The sequence below is a fragment of the Giraffa tippelskirchi genome, chromosome 9 (assembly GCF_054371585.1).
Source record: "Giraffa tippelskirchi isolate mGirTip1 chromosome 9, T2T-mGirTip1v1.2.pri, whole genome shotgun sequence".
Lineage (NCBI taxonomy): Eukaryota > Metazoa > Chordata > Mammalia > Artiodactyla > Giraffidae > Giraffa > Giraffa tippelskirchi.
This window is the reverse complement of record NC_137283.1, coordinates 20,958,374-20,979,581: the sequence shown is the minus strand read 5'-3', so window position 1 is coordinate 20,979,581 and position 21,208 is coordinate 20,958,374. Positions and strand designations below refer to the sequence as shown.

Here is a 21,208-nt window from a genome sequence, read left to right as displayed (position 1 = left end):
TTGAATAGCTGAGTCACGCCTGGAAAGTAGACCTTAGACCCCTGTTGTATATTCGTTGACTCACAATAATCTATTTGCTAATGGAGAGCGAATTTCAGCTCTGCATGCATAGAGTGCTTCCAGAGTAAGGGATCTGTTTTCTTTGTCAACTAATTGAATCTCGGGTCTGCTGTTGCGACTTCCTCCATTGAGGGCAAAATTAAAGCGGACAGAGAGCACGTGTAATTAGGTCATGTTTTCATACTGCTCTATAGTTCTCCTGAAAGCACAACCTAGTGGTTGATGAAGGACTTTCTTTTGGCAAAAGCCTCTATAATCCTGTCTTCAGAGCATTGATGAAGATGTGCAGTGAATCACTTGGGTTTCTGGTAACATTTTGCCTTCCTTTTTCTTTTTTGACACTTGAGGAAATGAGGGAGATTTAGGAAGTTTCCTGGGGTCAAAAAAGCAATTCCATGTCAAAATTGGGATTGGGACACACCTTGGATCTCCTCGCACACTATCTTTTAGGCTGTTATGTTTGAACAATAGATTAAAAAAAATTCTTTTGTTCTATCATCTAGTGTAAATAATGATAATCTAGTTTCCATAAGTGCAAATAATAGTGAATACCATGTATTGTTATAGTGATTACATACATTAACGAAATTTTATCTATTTAATTTTGATAGTTTCCTTTACGTACATTATTTGCCCCTCATCACAACCCCGTAAGGCAGCTACATGGACTGCAGTATTCCAGGCCTCTCTGTCCTTCACTATCTCCTGGAGTTTGCTCAAATTCACGTCCATTGAGTTGGTGATGCCGTCTAACCTTCTCATCCTCTGCCATCCTCCTCTCCTTCTTGACTTCAATATTTCCTAGCAGCAGGGTCTTTTCCAATGAGTCAACTACTACCAACTCTACTTCTTCTTCTTCTACTACCCTGAAACGTGACATTCTGAGATGTGCTACACAGGAGCAAAAGTCTGCGTACGAGAGGTACGTGCTAACTGCCTACTTAGCAGTCTTGAGTATAGTGTTTATCACAGCTGTCTTCTGTTTTTGTCTCTGCAGCTAGATTTTGGAGCACCTGGAGGGACCAAATCTTTTGCCCTGCCCTCCTGGCCCAGTGCCCAGCATAATGCTGGTCTTTAGTTAAAAGCTGGTTGAAAAGAATTTCATGCTTGTTCTAAAATGGTTTTCACTGTTCCCAGCTCTTGCACTGTTTTTGCCGAGGACATTTTAGGTTAGCTGAAGGCTGATTTTTTTTGTTTTTTGTAACAAGGATGCCTGATGCCATCCTATAATTTCTCCCCAAACTACCTGAGTCTGGAAAGCTTTCTGAAAACATATTTCTTATAGTTGACTTGTCTTCTCCCTGGAACGTGGACTGACTTCATCCTCTGAGAGTATCTTCTCCTTGACGCCCCTCCTGCCCAGTGTTGGCTCTTTTTTCTCTCTTGTGCCTATAGTTGTGAGATTACCTGACTTCATTCAATACGTGATCATGAAAAACAGTAATTCCCTTCCTTCTTTGTGCCTGGCCTTCTGGCAGAGTCAGAAGGTGGTGTGATGTGGTGGTGTACCATCCCCATTTTACAGTTGGGTACCCTGAGCCCAGAGAGGGTTAGTAACTAATCCGGACTAAGCTGGGATTTGAACCCACGTCTGGAGGGTTCTTGACGGTGTCTCTACTCAACCACTTGAGTGAATTAATAGAGTTGGGCTTCTCCAGAAATGTGTCTGGGACCTCTTAGCACCTCCTGGGGTTCCACATTTAAGTCATACTGCTCCATGGGGATAAATCTAAACGAGGGATAACCAGGAGGATAGGATAGGTCTCGAAGCGATGATGTTCACGCTGAACTGCGAAAAATGGGAGAGACCGTGAGGCATTTTAGACTAGTTGGGTGACAATATTTTGCACCTAAGTTGCTGCTGTGGCCTCCTTGCTGGCTTCTGCACTTGCCTTTTGTGCAGAGGCAAGTGTCTGAGCGTGGGGCCCGTCCCATCTGTTTCCCATGGCCAGAGTAATCAGTACAGGTCTCCTGATGTTGCCTGGTTGCTTGGCGCCCTCAGTGGTTCCCTACTTGTGCTTAGGATAAAGGACATGCTTTTGCGGTTCACAGGGTCCTGCATGAGTCACCCCACTTAACTCCCAGCCTCACCTGCAGTCCCCACTCCATGATCTCTGCTCCAGCCACACTGAATCATTTCGTCCTGGCAGTCAGGGAACTTGCTCTGCACTCTGGGCGTTGCATGTCCTTTATCTTCTCTCTGAAATGATCTCCCCATCTCCATCATGCCTCCTGAGACCCCCCATCTTCCTCAGTCCCTGGAGCCGGACTGCTTGGGTTTGACCCTCAGCTCTGGTTTTTGCTGGTCATGTCACCTTCAACCTCTCAGTCTCTCCATTTTCTCATCTGGAAAATGGTAAGATTATTGTATGTGTCTCACGGTGTTTTGATGAGAATCAAAAGAGCCAGTCCACGTGAAACACTTAAGGAGTACCTGGCCCATATTAAATGCTCTAAACAACTGGCTGTCATGGCTGGGTTTTGCCTTCGCTCTTTCCCAGCCCATTCCTTGTGACCTCAGAAACCATGCCTGTCTCCTCTAAGGCTTTGCACAGGCCCTGGCCTGCAGTAGGCTCTTCCATATTTGTAGAATGAATGAGGAAAAGAATGTGCATCCAGGGATTTTGCTAAAACTCAGCTCCTAACTCAGTAGGTCTGGGTGAAGCCTGCGATTCTGCATTTCTAACAAGCCGCCGTGTTGATGCAAGGCCCTAAGGGACAACAGCCAGTTGTTTTCTCTCGCTTTAAGGCTGTCATGTGGACGAGGGATGTTCAGAGCCCAGAACAACAGAGAATTAGGGCCAGCAGAGGCCAGTGAGCAGAGGCAGAGTTGCAGATTTTAGGAACATGCTTCTGACTGTCATCAGTGCTGAGCGATTGCTCAAGGAAGAGGCCCGCTTCAAAGGACTGGTTTCCCCTCATTCACAGGAGACTAAGCATTTGTCAGAGATGTTGGAGACAATCTCCACTGTGGGACAGAGGTTAGATAGATGATCCCATCTGTCTACGTTTTCCCACCAAAGGACCCAGCTGTTTCTTCTTTTTCTGCTTCCCGTGGAAGCACTGTGTTTGGGGACATTGGGTCAGCAAACAGCTGGGGAAGAGTACAGACACGCTGTCCAAGTGAGAAGCTCTCAGAGAACCAACTGTGTTCATTTCATTTTGTTGAAGACCATTGGTCATAGTGGAAAGATGGGATTATTGAATATTTGAAAAGGTGAGCAAATATAAAGAAACTTACTTATCTGAATCAAAATCACCCCTAATCTGGTTTAAATGTATTGGGGGGTCGGGGGGTACAGTGGGTGACTGTAGGCCTTGTGGTTAAGAAGTGCTGGCGCTGGGGTCAGACTTGGGTTCAGGCCCTCTGACCCGCCTGTCATGAGCTGTGTGATTGTGGGCAAATCACTTAACCTCACTATACCTTAGTTTCCCTGACTGGTAACTATGGTTCATAACAGTAAGGAACTGATGGCATTATTTTAGGGTGAGGTGAGGCATGTAGGGAACACAGTGGGCCGCCTGCCTTGCACAACCTGAGCACCTGGTAGCTGAGTAGCTGGTGTGGCTTAAATTTGCAATTGCCAACTTTCAGGACATCTCTTAGGAACATCAAACACTGCCCTTCAGACGTTGATACATCTGTTTTAAGGCTTCAGGATGTGGCGTGTTCAGAGCTATCCACTGCCAGACACACTTTAACCGTTTTGAATTTCTTATACTTCATTGAGCGAGCTTATGATCAAGAGGACCGTGAGAGCTGTAGCCTTTTGAAGAGGAGCCATCAGGCCTGTCTCTGCTTGCACAAGGCCCGATCGCAGCCTCAGTTACTGATGGGGACTTTGCTGGAGATGGCAGACCCATCTTATGTATAAAATTACAGGCCCAGCCGAGAGAGGAAGTTGTGTTTATCTTCACGCAAGCAGCAGGCATTCCGGCCACTCTTGACAGACAGGACGCAGATATTGCCAATCTGCTCTTTTCCTGAAACTCCCCACCCCACTGTGTGTTCTTTGTGAGTTCAGAGGGGTGCCTGCCACTTGGCCTGCAGGGAGACATTCTCTACCTGGCTGTGAACACAATTGAGCTCCCTGGAGAAAGGATTTCCAGTGGCTACTTCCTCAGTACTATTGGTCGAGACAGGGGCCAGCGTGGCTCCCAGAGAAGGCAGAAATTGTGCTTGTGTCCTCTGATTTGGGGAGCAAAGTGGAGAGTGGCCACAGGTGTGGGGAGAAGAATATGTCCCTTCAGAGAGTCCCATCTTTATCCCCCTGACAGAGCCATAGCTGGAGGTCAGTGCAGAAAAACTCCAATAAGAGCAGATGCAATAATTGAGAAAATAAGTTGGGCAATTATTTATCTTATTGACATGTAGAAGCTCTTTTTTTTTTTTTTGGTCTGGTATTTTTCCGGGTACATTTGAGTTCCAATTTAGGTGCTTCTGAAATGTCTGGATATTTTGTGCTGCTAAAATTAGATGTGTCTAAAAATGTTATCAGTGATGACACTTATGTATAAGCTCACTTGGACTTCTGCTAGCAAGTTTCTGAGACTGAGGTCAACCCCTCCCCATAGCCATTCTCAGAAGCGTGGCATTTTCAGGTAAAGGTAGAAAACAGAATAATCCAGCCTAGGTTTAGCCATCAAGTAAGAGGCCTGCTCTTGAGAACTTTGCTTCTGTCTTGTCGACAAAGAATACTGGGGTTTTGTTGCCATAGTTTCAGTGAAAAATTTGACCTTAGCTACAATAACATACAGTTAGAAAGAACTAGCTAATCGGTTTTCTAAAATTAGTGTTCTCTAGTACATAAACCAGTAAGAACAGAGTATTTAATTAAATATTACACAAGGATATAAAAGCCCAGGGGAATGCAGTCACTTGATCGGGGCAGAGAGAGGAAGGAAACCCATAATCGACCTTTACTGGTCTCTTGCAAGCTAGAAGAACTTTTTTTCTTTTTTTAATGTTAGCATTGACTATTTTCAGATCTGTCAGGAATGAATATATAAAGCTGAGAGAATGAAGCAGAACATTCAGCATTATTTCCAGTTGTCCCTTGCAGGGTACAGACTTGCAAGGCAAGAGCTTAAAAGGATATTGGGCCATTATTCTCTCAAGAACACTTGTTGGTGGTCTCATAGTCAGCTTGGAAAGGAGAGGCATGTCAAAAGTTATTTACTATCTGAAATCTTAGCCACTGGGTTCTAGATTTAGTTCCTTTGAGTTCTGAGTGTGTGATGAGGGGACCAACACCCTTTGTTCCCTCTACCCCACAATTAATTAGGCCTTGAGTGCTGATTGAGCACCCCCCAAATGATCTGTATGTAGATTATGCAAAATTTGGCATTTCTCGTCACCTGCTTATTAAGACCCCCTGCATTAGCTGGTCTTTTGGTGATGGCTGAAAATGTTAACTGATACTGTGTCAATCCAGAAAACTGTGTTAATATTTCTGGAATGAAATAGGTTTCAGGCTCTTTGGTTTCAGGACATTTATTCGGATCCCTGGGACATCCCTGTAAAGTGGTAAAGAATCCACTCGGTGAAGAATCAGCTGGCCGGTGCAGGGGATGCGAGTTTGATCCCTGGGTCAGGAAGATTCCCTGGAGAAGGAAATGGCAAGCCACACCACTTTTCTTGCCTGGAAAATCCCATCGACTGAGAAGCCTGGAGGGCTACAGTCCAAGGAGCTGAAAAAGAGTCGGACACGACTTAGTGACTAAATAACAGCAATAACATTTAGATCCCTAGTTGACATTCTTGTCTAATTTTTCCACTGCCTGCTGTGGATGCTACAGAGGTGCAGTTGAGTTCATCTCTTTGCCAGGTTTATTACTGGTTGAAAACTTGGTTCAGGGTTTTCTGGAACTTCCACTGTTGCATCTTCTTATCAATAACATTGTGATGATTGTTCTCTATCAATTTCATTTTTATGATATCAGCCTGTTCTACCTGAAAAAAGTCCTGTCATAAAATTTGAAGTGTAGGCCATATTTAAGGGGCTATTAAATATAAACTTTTTCCATTTGATTTTTTTTCTCACCATTTTGCGTGTTTCTGTATTGGTGTCTTAACTATTACAATGGAAAATATGTCCTTGGCAAGACTCTTAGAAATGAAGTCTCAAAGGTCATTGGATTGTGCAAGCTTCTTGACTATTTATGAGGTCATCTACCTGAACAAATAGAAATGGTCCCTGCCCTTAAGGAATTTTCAATCTTATGAGGAGAGATGAGTGAGGACTACTTTAAGGATTATTCTTGGAGAATGTTGAATCCTAGATACGGTTTTTATTCCTGTGATGTTCATTGTTTCCATCAGATCAGTATGCCCACGTCATTTGAATTCATCTTAATAATAGCTTAAGAAAAAATGCAGTTAGAGAGCTTTCTGAAAAGTGACAGCATAGGTTTTAAAGTACTTCCAATTGACCTAGCTTTCACTACCCATGTGTTCTCAGGCCTTGGCGTTAATGTGGATAACTGAATTGATGATAGTTAGCAAATGCCATTGAAGAGGTTGAGTGTCTGTCTGGCTAGTGGAGTGGTGAACTAGTCGGGACTCTTGGTTATGAATAATATAGCCAGCTTGAATTAGCTCAACATAAAGGGGCTTCCCAGGTGGCATTAGTGGTAAAGAACCTGCCTGCCAATGCAGGAGACATAAGAGTCCTGGATAGGGAAGATCCCTTGGAGAAGGAAATGGCAGCCCATTCCAGTCTTCTTGCCTAGGAAATCCCACTGACAGGGGAACCTGGTGGGCAACAGTCAATGAGGTTGCAAAGAGTCGGACACAACTTATCCACTAAGCAACAAAACAAAGGAACTTGTTACTGGCTCAGAGGGCTCCTTCATTGCATGAAGGGCAGGGGTGCAGCGGGGGCTCAGGAATAGTCCCCTTCAGGCACTGAGTACCTTCGGCAGCCTGCTCCTTGTCTCTTCCTCTCTCTGCACATCGGTTCCTTTGTGTTCTTCCTTGTCCTCATCTAGTTTTGGTGTCAAGGTTATACTGTGCAGTGTTCCTTGTTTCTCAGTTCTTTGGGAGAGTTTGTGTAGCATTGGGATTATCTCTTCCTGGAAACTATAAAAACCTTTATGTTTTCTTTATGGCAAGATAAACAACTTACCAGTAGGCCATTCCTTTATGTCCCTAAAGGGCTGTTTCTCCTTGGGTCAGTTTTACAAGTTGTCTTTTTCTAAGAATGTAGCCATGCCCTCTCAATTTTCAAACCTATAATATCCTTTTATTACCTTGTTCATCCCAGAAGTGTCTAGTTTGGTCCCTGTGGTAGCTTTTAGCAGTCTCCCTCTCTCTTGTGATGTCCACTTTGTAATCCCCAGAACCTGTGAATATATTGGTAAACGGAACTTCACAGACATGATTCCGTTAAGGATCTTGAGATGGGAAGGTTATCCTGATGTAATCACAAGGGTCCTTATAGGAGGGGAGTTGGGGTGAGTAGTGGATGATGTGAGGATGGAGTCGACAGGAGCTGACTATGAGCCAGGGAGTGCAGGAAGCTGGAAAAGGCAAGGAAATGGATTCTCCCTTGTAGTCTCTGGAAGGGATGCAGCCCTGCTGCTGGTTTACTTTTATTTTTTTTAATTTTTATAATTTATTTATTTTTTAATTGAAGGATAATTGCTTTACTGAATTTTGTTGTTTTCTGTCAAATCTCAGCGTGACTCAGTCATAGGTGTACATATGTCTCCTCTCTCTTGAAGCTCCCTCCCATCTTCCTCCCCATTGCACCCTTTTAGGTTGATACAGAGCCCCTGTTTGAGTTCCCTGAGTCATACAGCAAATTCCAATTTGCTGTCTATTTTAGATATGGTAATGTAAATTTCCATGTTACTGTCTCCATACATCTCACCCACTCCTCCCCTCTCCCCATTTCCATAAGTTTGTTCTCTGTTTACTTTTAAATTTCATGATATTGAGAGCATACACGTGTGTTACTCTAAGCAACTAAATTTTGGTGGTTTGTTACAGTATCAACAGGATTACTATAATAATATTCCAATATTATATATTTGTTTGTTCTCTTTTCTGGATAAGTATTGGCATGTTTGGGCTTCCCTCATAGCTCAGTCGGCAAAGAATCTGCTTGCAATGCAGGAGACCCGAGTTCCATCCCTGGGTCAGGAAGATCCCCTGGAGAAGGAAATGGCAATCCACTCCAGTATTCTTGCCTGGGAAATCCCATGGACAGAGGAGCCTTTTGGGCTATAGTCCATGGGGTTGCAAGAGTCGGACACGACTTAGCGACTAAACCACCACCACCATTGGCATGTTTTACTGTTGTGTCAGTCATCAAAAGGGCTTCCCTGCTGGCTCAGATGGTGAAGAATCTGCCTGCAATTCAGGAGACTCGGGTTTGATCCCTGGGTTGGGAAGATCCCCTGGAGAAGGGAATGGCAACCCACTTCAGTATTCTGGCCTGGGAAATCCCATGGACAGAGGAACCTGGCGGGCTCCAATCCATGGGGTCCAAAGGGTTGGACACGACTAAGTGACAAACACTTGCGCTTCCTTAGTCGTCAAAAAAGCAAAGTTTGGCCTTATGATTCTGTAATGGGTTGGACTTGAAGTTCATTCATTTCTGCCCCTTATTGCCTTCTTTCTACCATCTTTGGATTTATTCTGCCCTTCCCTTACTACTCTCTTTTTTTTAAATTTATTTTTAATTTATTTTAATTGAAGAATAATTACAATGTTGTGATTTTTTTTTTTTTTTTTGCCATACATAAACATGAATTGGCCACAGGTATACATGTGTCCCCTCTTCCCGCCTCCTTTCCCACCCTGTCCCTCTGGGTTGTCCCAGAGCATCGGCTTGGGGTGCTCTGCTTTCCTTTACTACTCTCTTAGGTTGGATAATTAACTCCAAATCTTGAGCCCTTCTCACATTGTAATTCAAGATCTAAAGCTGTAAATTGCTTTTAAGATTACTTTAGCTGTATCCTACATGTTTTGACATGTAGTATTTTTTATTTTTATTGAATTTGAAATACTTTCTTGTATCTACTATCATTTCTTACATCTATGAGTTGTTTAGAAGTATTTCACATTTTCAGTTGTATGGGGGATTTCTGGTTCTGTCTGTTTAAAAAAATGCTTTATGACTTAGTTGTATGTTGGTCAGACAATATGATCTGTGTGCTATCAGTTCTCTAAAACTGGAGAGCCTTGCTTTATGGCTTAGCTTGTGACCTATTTTTATGCTTATTCCAGTGTGCTGGAAAGAATATGCTTTTTCCAGCCTAGAGTAATATCTGTTATATGAGTTCATTAGTTTTTTGGTTTTTTGATTGTTGTTTTTTGTCTGTTACATCTTTTAAGACAGTTGTTATAATTTCCCACTATTAATCTTCTGGAGTTATAGAACTGTTCTGCATCCTATTTATGTTGGAGATTATATAATATAGGTATGTGTTGAAACTTGTAGAACTATATACCAAAAAAAGTGAATTTTACTGCATGTAAAAATTTCAAAAGGTTTAAAATTTCCCACTTTTACCATGGATTTGAAATTTTGCATTGTATTGTAATGTTTAAGTTCTTTTGGCTAGGTTTTTTAGTTTTTAGTTTAGTGACATTATGTCAGTAAAGGCTAACACTTGTAAAATTGTTATAACTTCCTGGTGAGTAAGTGTTTTATCATTATGCAGGGAACATTTTTATCTGTTTTATGTCTTGAGGTCTGTTGTTGTCTGTTACTAATAAACCCACACCAGGGTTGTTTTAGTTAGTGTTTATTTGGTATAACATTTTAAATTATATCACTATGCTTTGGAGATGTCTCTCATAAACTGCACATAACCAGATTTTTAAAATTATTCTGACCATCTTTGTCTATTAATTAGAATGTTTAGTCCATACACATTTGTTGTAATTATTGATGGTTTTGGATTTATTAACTTAGTTTTTGTTTTTCTTTCTTACCTCATTGTCTTTCCCCTTTCTTGCCTTCTCTAAATTTCATGGAAGGCTTTTTATGTTGTTGTTGTCCATTCAGTTTTTTTCCCCTCTAGCAGGTTGAGGGTTATCGCGGTTACTCAAGATAGTTTAATGTGTGTATCTAGTTAAGCCTAATGTTAATAACTATTGCTATTTTCTGCTATAAGACAAGGACCTTAGATTTTAGAACATTTTGATTTCCATCACCCTCTCTGAGTATGCTCTTTCTAGTACCTTATATTTTATGTAAGCTTGCATAGTAGATATGTTTGTTTATATTGACTTATAAGTCTTTTTCACATGGACTTATATTTTAGAGTTTATCAAACTGTCTATCTGAGGTAATTGTCTCACTACTTTAGAAACATTCTATAGAATTTAGAGTGTTTGTTAACGGTAAAATCTCTTATTTTCTTTGAATATAGTCTTTTTTTTGTTTGTTTGTCTGAAAACTTGGCTTTTATTCTCAAGTGATAGTTTTTCTTGGTATAAAATTGTAAGTGGGTGAGTGCTTTGTCTTAGCATTGTTTTTTTTTTTGAAGGGGGTTCCATTTTTACTGTTAAAAGCAATTGGCAGAAACTTACTATTTTTCTCTCTGATGGACTTTAGGATCTGCTCTGTCTTTGCTTTTTGGAAGTTTTTTATTGGTTTGATTCCAGGTGTTGATTTCTTTTATCCTGCATAATACTTGTTCGATTCCTAGATTGAGATTTTTTTTTTATAATAATCATTGAAAATTCTGAGCCATTATCTATTGGAATACTTGCTTTCCCACTGTCTGTTATCTTTTGGAACTTTAGTTGGATTATGTTTCTTAACCTCTTCATCTTTCCATCTTTGCTTTCTAGCTTGTACTCTGAATGGTTTTTTTTCTGCTCTACCTTTGCTGATTCTGTTTTATTCTTATCTTTTGTTGTTGTTGTTGTTGTTCTTTGAGGGTTTGATTTCAGTTCTGTCAATATTTTTCATTTCTGAAAGCTCTCTTTGTCTCTTCTAAATATGTTTAATCATTCATTTGTATTCTGCCATATTTTCCAGCCTCTATTTTACTTCTGTTGCATAAAAAACAGCATAGGTTGTTTTCTAAAGACAATGCTGAATTTTAAAAATAATTTTATTTGATTTATTTGTTTCTTTTTGGCTGTGCTGGGTGTTTGTTGCTGCACAGACTTTTTTTTTTCTCTAGTTGTGGAGAGCAAGGTCTGTAGCAGCCGTGTGCAGGCTTCTCTTTGGGGTGGCTTGTTGCAGAGTGTGGTCTGTAGGGTGGGTGGGCTTCAGTAGTTGCAGTGTGGGGGCTCAGTAACCGTATCTCCTGGGCTGTGGAGCACAGGCTCAGTAGTTGTGGCGCATGGGCTTAGTTGCTCTGTGGCATATGGGATCCTTCCAGATCAGGGATCCAACCCATGTTCCTTGCATTGGCAGGCAGATTCTCCACCACTGAGCCAGCAAGGAAGCCCAAATCATAGTTTTAAAATATTCTATCTCTAAAAATTGTAAAAGGTGAATTCTCTACAAGTCTTAATCTGTTTTCCATAGAGGCTGGTTGTAAAACTGATACCTTATTTCCCTGTATGTTTTGTGATTTTGACGATTGCTTCTATTTCTTCCCCATTTTCCCGTTTTCATCTCATTGATCAGTACTGGGTTCTGCATTATTTGTAGCTGCAAGGAATTTGAGGGAAGCAGCCAGGGAAAGAGATGTTAGAAATACCTGGAGTAGACAATGGGACTTCCGTAATGTGATATGCTGATTGCAACAGAGTGCTTCACGTGGTTTTCCTTCCATCTAATTTTTAGTGTTTTCGGTGATTAAAGAATACTGACTTTTATCAAGAGCAGATACTTCAGTGTATCTATGTATGAGAACAAAGTTCTTTCCCAGTTGAAGTTAACCTCGTAAAGCCATCTTAAATGGAAGCAGGCAACCAGGTGTGTTCACCAGATGCCAGTATCCACCATTAATCCTATGATTATTAATGAGAGCAGATAACTTAATGAGTGATAGCCATTTTTTTTTTTTTTGGCTGCTATATGAGAGGTATGCCCCAAGTGAATTTTTTTTTTCTTTTTGTTCATAATTCCTTGATTTGCCTAGATGAGTGGGACTAGGTGAAGACAAGCTTTTCGTACACACGACTGGGTTCCCACTGACCATCTATCTCAGTTATTTTGGAATGACACTGCCAGTTTGCAAAGGGAAATGGATAGTCATAGATCTTATCGTCATCTGTCATCCCTCTTATGTGATGGCGATGTTGGAGGGTCATTCTGTGAGCTTGCCCTTTGGTTTGCTTTCATTGGAACAAGTTCATAGGGACCAAAAGCTTACTTACGGTATCCAAAACAGTTTGGTCTCGGATCCTCAAAAAGATTAAGCTGGAGAGAAAAACCTAAAATAAATTAGATGATCTATTTCAAGTTCAATGTTTTTTTCCTTTGTCAACTTGAGGAGGAAGTAATTTTTCTTGGAAAGCGGTAGGGAAATCTTTCCTTTCTCATTTCTAGTACTTATGTATGGAGGCTGCATATGGTAAAGAAAAGAACTTGGCTCTGGAAGCATCATTATTGGGTTCAAATCCTGATGAGCATGTGATCTTGGGCAAAGTATTTAATTTTTCTGTCTTGGTTTGCTCATGAGTAAAATGATAACAACTTTAGAGGGTTTAGGAGACTCAAGGGTATAAGAAGCACTGTGAGAGCAAAGCCAAGGTCACTGTAAGCGGGTACCTAGCACTCAACGTTATTATCCTGATGGTGATAAGGAGTTTTTCCCCTTATTTTTGAGTTCTGCTTCTGAGCTGGGAAAGGAATTCTCCATTTTTGGGGGAAAATAGAGTTGGGGAGCAGAAGATACCTTCTGAAGGCACAATAAGAAGACACTGGAATTTCTCATGTCTGAGTGTGTATATACTCAAGCCTTCCATTCACCTCTGTATATTCTGATCATCATCTCAACTCGGCGAAGGTGGTACATTATAATCATTTTCTAGTTGAGGGAGGATGCCCGTATAGGTTATGAGACTTGCCCAAACTCAGAATTTTAGCAAATGTTATATATAGCAAGTCTTGCTGCTAGGAAGGAACTCCTGAACCTTTCCTCCGCTCAGAAGTTCTTGCCTCAAGGCTCTGCCTTGACTCAGGGTCTCACTCGAACTGAGTTCTTCTGTCCATTCAGTGGCAAATATGTGTTTGGCCTTCAGCCCACGAGTCTGCACACTGTATTATACTTTTGGTTGTTTCCTCTTAGCCTTAATCTCCACAAAAGGATTGCATGTCGGAAGATGGGACCAATAATGCAGTGGCAGAGAAGTAGGGTGATGCTTAATAGTCAATGAACCTAACCAAGCATTAGGACAACTTTGGCTTTTCTCTTTGGAATGACAGTGTGCTACAGCCTACAGTACTGACCCTCCTGGAGCTCATATCATGTGAAGAAATGAGGGCACATAAGACATAACAAGGGAGTGAGGGGGCTGTCTGGGAGTGTCCAGAAAGCAGCCTGGAATTATGAGTCAAAGGACCCGAGTCCTGGCCTTTGCTTTGTCCCTGACTATCAGCGTGGTTTCAGGCAAGGCTCTTGACCAGTCTGGACCTTTGCTTCTTCATCTGTGACGTGAGAATGCTGGCCAGGAGAACGAAACGTGACAGAATTTTATTGAGTGGCAATCCCATGCAAGGCCTGAGCTAGGCACAGTTTGTATTACAATTGTATTTACAACCTCTTAAATCACTCAGGTCCCCTCTATGTCTCTGATTGCTTTTAATCTCTAGTTGATGAAAGATTAGGCCTAACATTTTGTTCTTGTATCTCGGTTGTAAGAAGCACATACCAATCCCTCCAGTTTATCGCCTGTGATTTCTTAATGTGGATAAACCCCATATATGCAGTTACAAAAAACACTTGGCTAAGAAGTTATAGCAGTGTCTAAACTTACTCACAATGGAAAGCCTTAACTAATAGAAGCAGTGAAAAAACTGATTTCCTTATATTATGCTTCTGGGTTCCCTACCTCTGTGTTCCCACTGATGACATGGATTTGCCTCTCTTACTTGTGCCCTGGTCCAATATGTCTTCAGAGGACTTGGCCATGTTAGTGTATGGTGGCATGGTGGTGTATGGTGATGATAACAGATTTTATGGTGGAACTTGGGTTCATATATTAGTTTTGCCATTTACTATGTGCTGGTATCTCAGGACTGAGTTACTTAAGCTATAAAATATAGCTCACAAAAACCCTCATGAAAACCCTCATTTATTGAGCACATATTATATGCCAAGCACTGTGATAAGTACTTTTCTATACAATTTAGTCCTCACAATTAGCCCATGAGATTTTTTCCTGTTTTACCTTTCAGAAAACTGAGATCAAGTGTTAGTCACCTTTCAGTTCAATCGCTCAGTCATATCCGACTCTTTGTGACCCCATGAACTGCAGTATGCCAGGCTTCCTTGTCCTTCTCTCTCTCCCAGAGTTGACTCAAATTCATCTTCACTGAGTCGGTGATGCCATCCAACCATCTCATCCTCTGTCACCCCATTCTCATCCTGCCCTCAATCTTTCCCAGCGTGAGAGTCTCTTCTGATGATTCACCTCTTCGAATCAGGTGGCCAAAGTATTGGAGCTTCAGCTTCAGCATCAGTCATTTCAATGAATATTCAGGACTGATTTCCTTTAGGACTGACTGGTTTGATCTCCTTCCAACCCCCTTCCTACCCAGTCACATTGGGATATAAGTCACTCTCCCAAATCCATGTGGTTGAGCTTCAAATGTACCAGAGTCATCTTCCTCCTTCCTACCCTGCAAAGATTTAGAGTTGTAGTGTGGTGGGTGGCATATGAAACAGGTTACCAGACCATTTCTTGGCAGGAGAGCCTGAGATATCATTTAGATAATTTTACTTCACTCTATTAAAGTCACATTTTCTTCTATACCTACTTCTGATGCACATACAAGCTGGCTCGGTCTGGGGACCTGCCTGTGACAAAGTCATCCTGCTTCTTATTTCCCATGTTGAATTAATAACCAGACCCTCTCTTAACTTCAGGCACTGGTCAGGGTTATGCAGGGTGATTGAGTGAGTACTGGTCCAGGGATTGTTAGAAAACATCATGTTTTTATTCCTTTAAATGAGATCTGTCCCCCGTCCTGCCTAGGTTTGTCTTCAGTAGTAGATAATAAGACCTTCATCTGACTGTAAATGGCAGACACTGCCAAGATTCAATTGCAGTTGAATTAAAACCAGTGGAATTGAATTTGCTTAATTAATTGAGAATTATGTCTCAGTCAGTGTTCATCATCAGTTTTCTGCCTCTTGATTGTGCTGCTTTCAAAAGCCAAGTTTGAAATTCCTTTTCCATGACATGTTGTAGCCACATGAGTTAAGAATTTGAAGTAAAAGAGGGGTATGCCTGTGACTGAAACTAGGGTATTCTCATCTTTCTAGTAAACACTCAGTACTTTACTTCTCATTTCTCGGATGGCACGTCAGTTTAATACAGTTCTTGAAGTTTTGCGGCTGTTTGATTTCCTTCATGCAGAAAATAAATCTCAGCACCTTTTCCTGAAGCCCGTATTTCTTCTATGAAAATGTACAGGTAGCGATGAAGGAAGCCTTTGTCCTGTTGGCTGGAGTTGTGCTACTCACCTTTATACTGGTCACTTCCATTCTTTCAAGGTGACACAAAAGACGTTATTGGGGGAGGAAGAGTGTCTTGCTCGAGTCATAAATTTCATTTGGGGGCTAAATTTTGGGACTAATGATTCAGATATCTTTTCATCTTAAAGAACTTCCCAGGGAGCATAACCCACTGTCACAACCTAGAGGGCTTGGGATGGGGTGGGAAGTGGGAGGAAGGTTCATGAGGGAGGAGACATATGTATACTTATGGCTCATTGTTCTGTGACAGAAACCAGCACAACATTGTAAAGCAATCATCCTTCAATTAAAAATAAATTAAAAAAAAACTTCCCAGGATCCCACATTCTCTGTAAGTCAGAGGGACAACTTTCAAGGAAGTGTTTGTTTTTTACACTTGGAGTAAAACTGCTCCAGTTCTCACCTAATCTGTAAACCCTATTAAGAAAATCTAGGTTGTTAACTCGCTTTTCTCAGCAAAAAAAAAAGAAAAGTCTTCTTGAAATGGAAAGCTGATGGGTGGTACTCATGTTTCTAAGGAATCACTTTTCAGGATAACATGGCTTGTTTTTCTTTTTGGTTACAGAGGGCAAGTAACACAGAACACCCTTGGTTGTCTGTTTAGCAGAAAAAAATTCTTAGTTTCTCTGGATTTTCTGATTTTTAGAAATCACTGGTTTAAAAGAGAATTATAACATGAAAAAAATTAAAAAAACCTTTCAAACACTAACTTTCTCTGTAGTAAATGTTTAGATAAATACAGTGGTTTGCTTTTTCACAAGTGACAAATGAACTGACATGGCTATATACTAACCTTTCTGTTTTATCCCAGTAGTTTTTAAAATTGAAGTCACACATAAAGACTCACCAGGGCTGTTTAAAGCAGAGGTGCTCGAAATAATTTTTCTCTTGCAAAAAAAGAAAGAAAAAGAAAACTTACAATTTTCTAAAATCCTGACAGTTCCATGGTGAAAGAAGGATTCAAATGCTTTGTTCATTTCTCACAAACATCTCTATTGAAGTTGGAGATTTTGTTTTTTTTAACCTGAAACATTATGACTCTTTTTTTTTTTTTCCCTCCAAACTCTAACTTGGATTGCTGTGATGTAGCAAGTTGTCAGTGTTAACTATTGGTTTCTTTCTCTGGACCATTTCTCTGCATTTTCTCTTGTGGAGTTGAATCTGGTCTAATCAATGCTCTGTACCATGTGGGCATTCAGAGGAAGGAAATGGGAGAAGGGAAAGGAGGTGGCTATTTTCTGCTAACTGGAAAGCCAACAGTGGTGGTTTTTTCCCTGCCCCCAAGGGAAAAAAACAAGATTTTTCTTCTTGAGACATCCCTTCAATGCCCGTGTTTTCTTTGCTAGGCCGTTTTTTCTTGCTGATGAAATCAGTGTCTGCAGCATTTCCTGTGCTTTCCATTTCTCTCTTTATAGTTATAACATTCACCTGTCATTGAATCAGCTAACAGCTTGGCACATATCAGATAGAAAATTGCTCTTGGGGAGTGGGTTGATTTCTGGCTATTAAAAATTCCCCAAGACATCATCATTCTCTGAATAGGGCCACCTTGGAGTTTTCTGGTACCTGTGTTATTAATATTTAGACCCTGATCCAAAGGGCCACAGACAGCTCCTTCTATACAGTTGGAACCCATAAAGTATAGATGCCTCAAGCCCAAGTGACAGCATAAAGACGCTGATATATCTGCTACCTGAGTGCAGAGTAACCATCTAACCCACTGACACACTGGCTCTTACCTCACAGGGTTGCAATGATGATTTTATTGGCCATTTCAGATAAATCATTCAGTGCCTGGTACGCAATAGATAATTGAAACTATTGGGTTTCTTGTGTCTGGCACATAATGTTCCTAAACTGTTCAAAAGCAAAATAGAAAACCTGAGCACATTATCAGACCAATTATCTTTAAGTTAGATTTTATCCATGATATTAAGACAAGTGACATGCTTTGCCAACATGGGCTTGAAGTATATTTGAAACATTGATTTGTGGAAGTTTGAGATGACTCCCTTGGGAGCCAAAATGGCTGGAGAAAAAGAGGAGGACCGAGACCAGAACAGGGCTGTCTGGCCTTGTGTTTACATCTTACACGGAGTGCTTTTCCCCATCGTGTCGAGTAGACAGAGCTGAAGTGCTTGTGTGTATGTATGTAAGGGGGTGGCGACTTGGCAGAGAAGGTGCCAGCTGTGGCGTCTCAACAGCAGAGGTTTGGAGGCCAAGGACGGGGCTCCAGGGAAGTCCCTCCACCACAGAGTGTGTTTTTTTGGTTTTGTTCTGGCCTTGGTCTGCACAAAGAAAGAAAAGAAAAAAGACGGAGACCAGCTGCTGGAGTCTAGAAGGGAGTAGTGGGACTGGGGAGAGTGTGTTAGAATCAGCCAGCGTCGTTGTGTTTCGGGGATGAATCTCTTACTTGCCCCTCCCTGTGGCTGAGATTGAGAGATGTGAAACCATGGGACGATTCAGAAATGTCTCCTTAGAAAAACACCGTCTTCTCATTGCTTCAGTGTGCAGGGCATTTTGTGAGGACAGAGCTTTCTGATCTCTCAAGCACTGCCAAGAAATGCTTACGCTTCTTATCTAGGGAGTTTATTCCACATCTTAATTCTAAAGGATTGAGTAGATGTTGCACAATTGACATCGGTCCTTGCTCTTGATAAAAGGTCGTACGAGAGCTAGCCCCAGCCTTGGCCAGTGATTTAGCACCAATGCAATAAATACTTCCCCAGTTCTTGATATAGTAATAATATATGCTAATTGAAGTGGGGTAGATAAAAAGATAATACTCCATGTACAGTGCTTTTAATAGTTTCTAAAGACTTATTTTCTTATACATATGAGGAATTGGAATATCAAAGAGGTCAGGTTGAGGTTACATCAGTGGTAAGTCAGAGTTATAGCTGCGACTATCCTGTTCTTTTTCTCTTCTGTCTGAGACATGTTCCCTACTCTCAATCAACTTAACTTTTAATAGAAAAGATAATTTGGCGGACTCCCATAAATGTTTACGAAGTACATTCTGGAGGTACCATGTTGTAACAGATTGACTTTTAATCTGGATCTCAATATAGCAGCAGCAGTCCTATTTGTACTTTTTGTCTGTTTTTAAAGGGTACTTATCACAATTTTAATGAAGAAATAATTTGAGTAACGATTTATTCTGTGTGTACCCTCCATGGCTACACCATGGCCAGAGGTTGTATCTTTCTTGTTGACCTGAGGATTCCCAACTCAAAATGAAGTACAGAACAGGTCCTCAACAAAATCTTATTGAATCTGTAAAGAACATAGAGGAGGTGCTGTTTTATTGACATATCAAGTGCCATGGGAGCATAGATGAAGTCTGTTGGGGAAAGAGTTATTGACAAAAGTAGGGAAACTTTGAGAGAAGACATACTAAGCTAGGCGATGAAGGACGGATGGGAGTCAGAGGGGAATGGAATGACAGGGGTTGCGGTACCTCGAGGGGAGAGGCATCAACTCTTTCAACTCTCTCTCATAAGGGCGCTAATCCCATTCACTAGGGCTCTGCCTCATGACCCAATCCCTCCTCAAGTCTCTCAATATTGGGTATTAGGTTCCAACATAAAGTTTTCAGGTGACGCAAACTTTGAGACCACGGTAGTCTGTGAACAGCAGAGTTAGTGATAAATTCTATTCTCTTTGGTAGGAACAGAGACTCACTGTTGTCCATGAATCTGACATTTCTCAATAAAGATGGGAGCAATACAGCATTTTTCCTATAATCAGAAGAGAGTACAATGTTTGACACATTACACATTTTTAGGGTTTGAAAGAATAAATTTCTGCCCAGTTACATAATCAATACTTTCCTTTAGGAACATTAATCTGGTAATACTAGGTATTGACTGAGTTAATAAATTTGTGTGTGTGTGTGTATAGCATGAATCAATTGAATTAATATTTTTGATGCCTGCTGTGTTAGGCCTCATGGTAGGAGCTGGGGACGTAGAGTGGTGAGCTCATTGGTGGATTGGGCTGGGGAGACAGAAGGCTGTAGGGAGGTAAGAAAGCTAGATGGGAAGGTATGAGGGTGAGATTGCAGGTCTCATCAGCAAGATATATGGAGAGTAAAGGAGACTGAGGACTGAGGTTCTGGTTCACTCAACAGTGACCATGAATCATGACTAGTGTCAGCGACAGAGAGCATTGCTCTCATTGGTCATTGGGAGGATGCTGGAAACATGTCCCTGATTTGCAATGGCAATGTTGTGTCTTCTTGTTTGTGGGTAGATTAATTGGGTCGCATATGTCTGTAAATGATGGTGTAAATATATTTCTGATTACAAACCACAGAAAAAGCAAAGATGGCAATAAAAGAGCTGTTGCTTGTATATCAATTGATAGAGCAACTCTCTCTCTGTTAGAACACATGGCGCCGGTGTGGGGGCTGGGAGTGAAGAAAGATTTTATTACCAAGAGCATGATCTAAGGAGGGAACTGAACCCACACAGAGTGTGTTTCCATCTGGCAGGGGCTGTGCTTTTGAAACAATGTGCCCTGTTCCATAGGGTTTTTGATAAATACTGAGGAGAGGAGAGTATTAGAGAATTCAGTGTTATTATTTATAGAAAGCACCAGAATCCCATAGTCAAAATCAGGTGATTTGAGGGCTTGGAATTGATTGCAGAGATAGCTGAATCCAGTCATCCCTTATTCTTCCTGTCTTTTAAGTTAAGGAAGCTATTCTTGTGTGTTTACTAAAGTTAGGTGGTATAGCCAAGGTTGTACAGCTAATTATTACAGCACCTAGACCAGAACCTAGGTCCTCAGAGGTAATGGATCACTCTCAGCAGTTTAGTGTCTATCCTTCCAGAATGTTTCCTGTTCTTTGAAAAGCATGTACAAGTATATAAACTTGTACATTTTATGAGTTATCTTCAGGTTGTAATTATTCTTCTGCAACTTGATTTTCTCACCTGGAAGTATTTCTTTATCCTGTATTTTTAAAAAGTCGGTGCCTATTTATTTTCAACTGTTGAGGATTATTCCACAGTATGGATATGTCAGAGCGTGACTAAGCATTTGTTGAATGATGTATCTGTATCTATATTAACAGTACTGCAATTTGTGCATCAAAAATTTATACAGCCCACCCCCTACTTTGTGTCAGATGCTGTACTAAAATTAACTAATTTAATCTTTTAAGTGCCTCATGAGGCTTATCTGTTTTACAGATGAGGAAACTAAAATAGATAAGAAATTAAATAATTTGCTTAGCACTCATGGCTCGAAGCCAGGATTTGAATGCAGGCAGTCCAGCTCCATAGCCTGTGTTCCTAACCACTGCACTGGGCTGCGTTTCACCTTACATCGCTCTGTGTTCACATATACAACTATTTCTGTGCATGAGTAGCATGGAAATAGAATTATCAAAGCAACTTTTTTATGAAGAAGTGACCAAACATTCAGACACAAGATGGCTTCTGAGTTTTTTTTTTATTATTGGAGTATAATTGTTTTACAATGTTGTGTTTCTGCTGTACAAAGAAGTGAATCAGCTAAG

General features: G+C 41.0%; 1 protein-coding gene across 3 annotated transcripts in view; it reads left to right on the top strand.

The window, feature by feature from the left end:
• Positions 1 to 21,208, top strand: part of ITPR1 (inositol 1,4,5-trisphosphate receptor type 1) — a 324,295-nt gene that overhangs the window by 17,550 nt on the left and 285,537 nt on the right. The window lies entirely within an intron of this gene.